The sequence below is a fragment of the Nannospalax galili genome, unplaced genomic scaffold (genome assembly GCF_000622305.1).
Source record: "Nannospalax galili isolate Female #2095 unplaced genomic scaffold, S.galili_v1.0 scaffold751, whole genome shotgun sequence".
In the NCBI taxonomy this organism is placed as follows: Eukaryota; Metazoa; Chordata; class Mammalia; order Rodentia; family Spalacidae; genus Nannospalax; species Nannospalax galili.
Genome location: NW_008331125.1, coordinates 3,403,960 through 3,413,012, shown reverse-complemented (window position 1 = coordinate 3,413,012; position 9,053 = coordinate 3,403,960). Strand labels below are relative to the sequence as shown.

The 9,053-nt window shown below is 41.4% G+C and overlaps 1 non-coding gene across 1 annotated transcript; it reads left to right on the top strand.

The window, feature by feature from the left end:
* Positions 1 to 5,716: 5,716 nt before the first annotated feature.
* On the top strand, positions 5,717 to 5,823 carry LOC115068202. The gene has a single exon (XR_003847578.1). It is a non-coding gene; the product is annotated as a U6 spliceosomal RNA (small nuclear RNA).
* The last annotated feature ends 3,230 nt before the right edge of the window (positions 5,824 to 9,053 follow it).

Sequence of the window (9,053 nt, the reverse complement as noted above, 5' to 3'; positions counted from 1 at the left end):
ATATATATATATATATATATCCCAGAAATATGAAAGTACAGAAAGAACAGCACCTAGAAAGCCACAAAGTTAAAAAAACGAAAACTTGATGTAAGAGGAAGTAGTTAAATAAGGTAAATCTGTCTTCAAATGACATCCCCATAACTTTCTTCCCCTAACAGAAAGGCTGGAAACCCATTGTGTTAACGTTTACGTGCAAAGGGATCATTTCTTTGCCTAGGAGTTTCAAGAGCTTTCTGCTTTGAGGGCTGGAGAGATGGCTCAGCGATTAAGAGCACTGACTGAAGACCCTGGTTCAAATCCCAGCATCCACATGACAGTCTGTTTCTAGCTCCAGTTCCAAGGGATCTGACACCCTCTTCTGTCATCCTCAGGCACTGCACAACAGAAGTACATTTACATACATGCAGGCAATACACTCATACACATAAAAAGTCAAAAGTAAATTTTTTAAAAAATAGCTTTCTAGGCGGGCATGGTGGCTCACGCCTTTAATCCCAGCACTTGGGAGGCAGAGGCAGGTGGATCTTTGTGAGTTCGAGGCCAGCCTGGTCTACAAAGTGAGTTCCAGGACAGCTGGGGCTACTTTTTTTTTTTTAAAAAAAAAAAAAAAAAAAAAAAAAAAAAAAAAAAAGCTTTCTGCTTTGATCATTTCTTTGGACCATAATCCTCTTTGAGGGTCCCCATGTGCATTTAAATTTTAAGAGACTGGGGCCAAGGAGATGGCTCGGCAGATAAGAAATGCTAGCCATTAGGGTAAAAAGACCCCAAAGAAATGTAGCCAGTTTCTGGGCTAAAAGTCAAAATGTCCTTGGGCCTGCTAGCAACACACTCTGTTCCAAAGGCCAAAAATGTCAAAATGTCTAAAGTTTTTTGGAGCTTGTATCTAGTTCTTAAAAGATTTTAGGGTTACCTCTTCAGAGGGGGGAATGTTGGAGGGGAGGGAGTGGGCATGGATTTGCTCAAAACACCTTATATGCATGTATGAAATTCTCAATAAAGTTTTTGTAAAAGTTTTTTTTAAATGCGAGCCATTCAAGCCTGATGAACTAAGTTCAACTCTCGGAATCCACATTTAGAAAAAAAATAAAAGCAGGGCTCGGTGTGGTTACACATGCTCTTAATCCCAGCACTCAGGAGACAGAGACAGGTGGATCTCTATGAGTTCAAGGCCAGCCTGGTCTAGCTAGTGAGTTCCAGTCCAGCTGGGGCTACAGGAAGACCCTGTCTCAAAGACCTAATAAAATAAATATAAAAAAGCAGGATTTGATGGTGAGCATACGTAAGCCCTACACCTGTACAGGCGGAGACAGAATGGCCTGGGAACTTGAAGGCCAGTGAGTCTGGAGTGTGCTACATAGCAGCAGAAGCAAGAGAGACTCTACCTGAACAAGATGGAAGGAGGGAACTGGCTCCTGAAAGTTGTCTCTGGCTCCACATGTGTGCTGTGGCCTGTGTGTACCTGGATACACACACATGCACACACATTTTTTTTAATTATTAAAAATGGTGGCTAGAAAGATGACTCAGCGATTAAGAGCGCTGCCTGGTCTTGCAGAGGACCCGGGTTTGATTCCCAGTACCCACATGATGGCTAACAACTGTCTTTAACTCCAGTTCCAGGGGATTCAATGCCCTCTTCTGACCTCCTTGGGCATTGCATGACATGGGTGCACTTACACACATGTAGGCAATACACTCATACATAATATAAAATAAAATATAATAAAATACTTTTTTAATTGTTAAAAATGAACAGACTAGGAAGTAGTCAGTAGTGACTTGGGTTTGAGCTCCAGCACCTCTATTACTACTGCTGCTACTACAAGTAGTATTTTCCACCTGCTAAGTTGTATCTACTTAGTGCTTAGCCCAAGCTGAAGTTACCAAAGGGATAGAAGAGAAATTATCTTTCCTTCCAACACTGCTGTCTACACTAAAATTATATAACTGAGTGATTTCTATAAAGATGAAATAGGATGGGGAGTGCCAGCATCAGTATAGAAAAAGTCTTAAAACTTTTTAAAGATTTGTGTGTGTGTGTGTCTGCCCAAGACAGAAAAAGGAATTGAGTCCCCTGGAGCTGGAGTTACAAGCAATTGTGAGCCACATGTGCTAGGAACTGAACTCGGGTCCTCTGGAAGAGTAGAAAGTGCTCCTAACCACTGAGCCATCTCTCCAACTTATGAGAGATGGTTTATTTTTATTTTATGTGTATGAGTATATTGTCTGCATGTGTGTAAGCATACCCATGTCAGGCATACAGTGCCCAAGGAGATCGGAAGAGGGTGACAGATCCCCTGGAACTGAAGCTATGGACGGTTGTTAGCTGCCATGTGGGTGCTGGTAATTGAACCTGGGTCCTTTGCAAGAGCAGCCGGACCAAAAAAAAAAAAAAAAAAAAAAAAAAAAAAAAAAAAAAAAAAAAAACCACTTTGGAAGCCAGATATGGTGGTGCCTTTAATTCCAGTAATTATCTCTCCAGCCCTGGATCACTTCTTCATCTGACTAATTTTCATTCATTTTTTTCTGTTAGTGTCATGGTACCATTCCAGGAATGAAATGATTGGGTGTGTGTTGCATGGACTTTTATGTTCTGAGGAGTTGCTCAGTGCTGAGATTGGAGCTACATCAAAGAAACAAGACTGGGGGAGGAGTAGTTCAGTAATACAGCACTTCCAAGCTTTCGTGAGGGTCTGGGTTCGATCAGTCCACGTCACCATCACACACACAAAAAGGTCTAAAAGGACAAAAGTGGAAAATAAACGTTAGGAATTTATGTTGAAATATAATCATATTGTCTTTACAGTCACGATTAGTTGTATTTATAGAAATAAATCATTATGGGGGCTGGAGAGATGGCTCAGTGGTTAAGAAAACTGGTTGTTCTTGCAGAAGATCCGGGTTTGAGTCTCAGCACCCACATGGCAGCTGACAACTGTCTGTAAATCCAGTTCCAGAAGATCCGACAGCCTCTTCTGTCCTCTGTGGGCACTGCACAACATGGGTGCATTCACCTACATGCAGGCAATACACGCATACACATAAAATAAAAATATTTTAAAATATTTTTTTAAAAAAAATTAATTTTGGGCCAGGCATGGTAGTGCATTAGTTCCAACACTTGGGAGGCAAAGGCAGGCAGATCTCTGTGAGTTCAAGGCCAGCCTGGTCTACATAGTGAGTTCCAGGCCAACTTGGGCTACAGAGAGACCCTGTCTCAAAAAGACAAAAAAAAATCATTTTGGAAGCCAAATATGATGGTGCATGCCTTTAATTCCAGTAATCAGGAGACAGACGTGGGCAAAACTCCCTGAGTTTGAGGCCAGCCTGGTCTGTGTTGAGTTCCAGATCAGCCAGGGGTACATATTGAAACCTTGTCTCAAGAAAAAAAGTCATTCTTGGGCTGCAGTTATAAGCACTGGCTACTCTTGCAGAAGACCCAGGTTCAGTTTCTCAGCACCCACATGGCAGCTAACAGCCATCTGTAACTCTAGTTCTTGGGGATCCAATACCCTCTTCTGACCTCCACAGGCCTTGTACTACATGGGTGCACTTACATACATGCAGGTAATACACTCATACACATAAAATAAAAATAATAACTTCTAGGCCAGCTGAGACTACAGGGTGACCCTGTTTCAAAAAGACCAGAAAATGATAATAATAAATAAAATATTTAAAATATATCATTCTTCAGGGGGAAGAGAGTTGAGACTGTGTTGATATAGTCTCCCTGTGTCGTTCTGGCTGTCCTGGAACTTGCTGTGTAGAACAGGCTGGCCTCAATCTTATAGTGATCCTACCTTTGCCTCCCAAGTGAATGAGTTTCTTGCTTTTGTTTGGTTTTGGAGAAAAGATCTCACTAGGTAGCCTTGGCTGGCCTGGGCTTCCCTATGTAGACCAGGCAGGCCTTTAACTCTCAGAAAGCCACACCATCACACCTGACTAATAATATTCTCTCTCTCTCTCCTCTCTCTGTCTCTGTCTCTCTGTCTCTCTCTCTCTCTCTCTCTCTCTCTCTCTCTCTCTCTCTCTCTCTCCCCTCCCCTCCCCTCCCCTTGTGTGTATTACCAGGAATTGAAAGTAAAGCCTTCTGCATACTAGGTGAACACTCCAGCTCTGTATCCCCAGAATTGGTATATTTTCCCAGGACAAGTTATGCTTCTCTGTTCAGTCTTACACTCTTTCAAGATTGATTATCAATAATATGTAATAACTTAGAAAAGTGCTCGTTTTTTTGTCTGGTGCTGGGGATTTGGATTAATTACTTTTCTTGATGTGGTGTTACCAAGCCACATTAAACAGGCTGACTCTTAACTTTAGTTATGAGTGAGCTTTAACTCAGAGGATACTCATTCCTCCAGATATCTCCCAGACCTGTGCTGCTGAGTCAGGCCTCACCCATACTTTTATTCAAAACCATTTCTCCAACTTCAGTTGGGAACTACAAGCTTGGATCCACCTTTATCTTAACAATCTTGCTCTTTCATCCCTAAGCCTAAAACATCTCATACACACAATGTCAAGCATTCTTCCCAATAATATTTCCAATGAAGATGTGCTGCCTTTCAGCACTTTGATTTCTTCACTCTCAAGCATACCCACATTCATTCACTATCTTTGAACAGTAAACTGGTTCCCAAGAATCAAGGTCAGGTGCCCAAAGGTGCACAAGCCACAAGAGCACATGGTTCAGTAAATTTGTTTGCAGTAGTTTTCTGGTTGTAAGGTTAATTAAAGGTCCAGATTCTGGTCATTTTATGACATTCTTACATCCTGTTTCTGTGACTGAATACATGACAAGAAGGGGCTTAAGTGGAGGAGGAACTTACTTTGACTCATGGTTTGAGGGGAATAGCATTAATTGTTGCAGGGAGCACATAGCAGGAGGAATGTGAGGCAACAGATGCTTGTTGTCAAGAAGTAGACCAATAAATGCTGGTATTTGCCCCCCCTCCCCCACCGCTTTTCAGACTGGCCCTAAAGCCAATAGTGTCACCTACGGTTAGGATAGTATTGTTTGACTTTTTGTGGGGAGACATGAACAATTAACTCTTTACCCCAAATAGGACACTGATGACAATCCAAAACAACCATTTCACTTAAGTGAATCAATGATTTTATTGGGATTTCTTACATAAATAAATTTTTACATGTTAGTATGTGCACAGAAAATGTTTCCCATACTTTGAATTCCAAATCTAGAATAGATTTTCTGTATTAGTCACTTCTCTGTGCTGTGATAGAAACACTGACCAAAGCAATATATAGAAGGAAGAGTTTATTTGAGTTTACAGTTCCAGGGGAATTACAGTCCATCATGGAAGGGAGGCATGGTGGCTGGAGGTGGCTGGAGCAGGAGCAGCAGAACCTAAGCTCTCACATCATCACACAGGCACAGGAAGCAAGAGAGCAACTGGAGGTCGGGCAAGGCTTAAGAACTCGCTAAGCCCACCATCAGTGACACGCTTCCTCTAGGATAGCCACACTTTCTAAGACCTCCCCAAACAGCACCATCATCTGGAGACAAAATGTCCAAATACTTGGAGCCTGTGGGAGACATTTTCATTCAAGCCACCACATTTTCCAAGTATAGAATTATGCATTCAAACTAGAATATCAACATTTTACTCTTTGATTATATATATATTGGCAAATTGTTTTCTTTTTCATTTTAGAAGGGTTAAAACTTTATTTAAAAGTATCTTCTTTTGTGCTCATTTCAGGGGCACATATACTTAAATTGGAATGATACAGAGAAGATTAGCATGGCCCCTGCACAAGGATGACAAGCAAATTCGTAAAGCAGTCCATATTTTAATACATTTTTATAGAATTTCTATGTATTTCATACATAAAATCACCTTTATACCTCCTTCTGCCTTCCCCTTTGGCACCCTCCCATACCCCCACCCTCAGGAGTTCATACATTCTGTCATTTGTATTAAGGCCTATTATGTAAAGTTAGTGTCCCAAGATGTCCCTCAGTGCAAGTGCATCCACCAGGGTTTAGTCAGCCTATCTACAGTCTCTCCTTTCAAGATGAGTTCTTACTCAGCTAGCAGTAATCAGCTGCCAATAATTCTTCAACTGTGGTCCACAGTACTGTGCTGGGTTTTTGTCTGCCTAAGTCTTCATGGGTCTTGTGCACGCTGACACCATTATTGTAGGTTTGCATGAGAAGGGTCCCAGGTGCCTGTAGGACCATTTCTGTATGGTCATACACCACCTCTCTGGCTCTTACAATCTTTCCACCCCCTCTTCCTCAATGGACCTTGAGTCCTGGGTGGGTGGACCTCAATACAGGAGTCCTATCCAAGGGCCCAAAGTCTACAGACTCTTATTCTCTGCATTTTGGCCATTTGTGACCTTTTTTGTTCCTGGCCCTCTGTTGCATGAGGGAGCTTCACTGATGAGAATTAAAAGATGCATTAGTGTTCTCTTCATCCTTTGTTCTATGTTCCATGAGTCTTAGGTGTAGAGGTTGCATTCTGGATGTGCCACTTAGGCTTGGGCAATTCACAGAGAATCTCTGTGTGTGACCAGTGTTGTAACTCTGTAATAATCTCCGTATGTTGAAAAGGAAACTATTTTTATGGGTGGTGACTGTAAATGACATTGATGGGATACTTGTCTATAAATTTAAGGATCCATATTTTGCACATGGTAAGAAATTACATTTGTTTAGGGATATGAGAGTCTTGGGGTTTTCTCTAAGGTCTATGACCTCTCCAGCTATGTGTATTTGGCTAGGTTTATAGTACTAGACATATGTTTCCTCTCATTGAGTGGGCTTTAAATCCAATTAAGCAGCTGTTGATTACCCCTGAGATAAAAGTGCCACTACTGTACCAATGTTCTTTGCTATCTTGGTCATTGATGTGGTTTTAAGGCCTTGAAGGTAGGGTCGGACCATCGATTGATGTTGTCCCTTAGCAGCTTCGGCAATGCTCTCCAAAGCTATGATAGCTAGCCTTCAGAGGAGGTGGCTTCCAGGTCAGTTCCAGCTCCATTGCTCCATATCCTGTCCAAAGTATGTCCTGTTTTCAGCAATGGGGTCTTACCATCAAGTTCTGGGAGGCAATCAAGGACTGTGGCAATAGCCTGTGAAATTTTGGGAGTCTCTTGGACTACCCTGGCCAACGACTCAAAGGAAGGTTTCTCCTGTCTGGCACTGTTTCCTGCTATGTAGCTTCAGCTATAGTCAGGTACTCATGTAGAGATAGTGTATGTATAATTTTTCAGTAGGTTTCTGAACTAACACAATTCCCTCTGTTTTTTATTTTTGTCTTTTTTTTGGGGGGGGGCGCTGAGGACTGAACCCAGGCAAGCGCTCTAGCACAGAGCTAAATCCCCAACCCCCCCCCCTGTGTTTTTTATACTAGCTAGGCACTATTTATCTCTTTTCTCTCCCTGTCTTATCCTCCTTCCCCACCCTCCCCATTTAAAGTGTTCCCATTTTCCCCCTTTCTCCTTTGATAGTTTCTGTATACTATGGTCCCACCTCTTTTGAGCTCCTTCCCCTTTCTTCCCATAGTTCTTTGTATAGCCCTCCTTCCCCACTCCTCTGTAACTGCCCACTTTTTACATATTTCTCCCTTAGTAATGCCTTTCTCTTACTATTATTCTCTCTCGGATTCCTTCTTTCCCTTTACCTCCCTGGTTCCTTTCCATATTCCTGGTTCCTGCAGTAACATCAGGATATGCACTCCCTTATGAGGATTTGGTGCTAGGATCCACAAATGAGGGAGAATATACATCTTTTGTTTTTCTGAGTCTGTGTTACTTAGTATAAGTTTCTAGATCCATCCATTTCCTGCAAATTTCATTATTTCATCTTTCTTAACTGCTGAGTAGGACTCTATTGTATAAATATACCACATTTTCATTGAGGGGCACTTAGGTTGCTTCCATCTCTTAGCTATTGTAAAAAGAGAAGCAACAAACCTGGTTGTAAAAATATCTCTGCAATAGGATAGGTCCTTTGGGTATATTCCAAGGAGTGGTATATGGTAGGTTCATTTTTAGGTTTTTTTTTTTTTGGTCTTTTTGAGACAGGGTCTTCCTAGCTGGCCTGGATTCACTATGGAGACCAGGCTGGCCTCGAACTCACAGAGATCTGCCTGCCTCTGCCTCCCGAGTGCTGGGATTAAAGGTGTGCGTCACCACACCTGGCCCATTTTTAGTTTTTTAAATAGTTCTCCACAGTGTTTTCCATAGGGGTTACACAAGTTTGCAATCCCACCAGCAGTGAATGAGCGTTCCCCTTTCTCCACATCCTCCCTAGCATTTGGCATCATTTGTTCTCGTGATCTTAGCCAGTCTGACTGGGGTAAGATTAACTCTTAAGGTGGTTTTAATTTTCATTTCCCTAATTACTAATGATGTTGAACACTTTTTAAGGTATTTCTTAGTTAGCCATCTTTATTCTTCCTTTAAGAATTATCTGTTTAGATGTTTAGCCCATCTTTTAATTGGGTTGTTTGTGTTCTTGGTTCTTTGTTTTTTGAGTTCTTTATATATTCTGGATATTAAACCTCTGTCAGATGTGTTACTGGTGAAGATTTTTTCCCCACTCTGGATTTTCTCTTCACTTTCTTGATTGTTTCTTTTGCTGTACAGAAGCTTTTTAGTTTAATGAGGTCCCACTTGTTGGTTTTTTACCTTAATTCCTGAGCAACTGGTGTCGATTTAGAAAGTCCTTTCCTCCACTTGTATCTTGTAGGTTACTGCCAATGTTTTCTTCTAATAGTTTCAGAATTTCTAATTTCACGTTGAGGTCTTTGATCCATTTGGAGTTGACTTTTCTGCAAGGTGAAAGATAAGGATCTAGTTTCATTCTTCTACATGTGGAGATCCAGTTTTGCCAGGACCATTTGTTGAAGATGCTATCTTTCTGCCATTGTGTGTTCTTGGCAACTTTGTCAAACATCATGTGTCTGAAACTGTGTGTACCCAGGTTTGGATCTTAAATTATGTTACATTGATCTATGTGTCTATTTTTGTGCCAGTATCATGCTGTTTTTATGACTATAGTTCTATAGTATAGT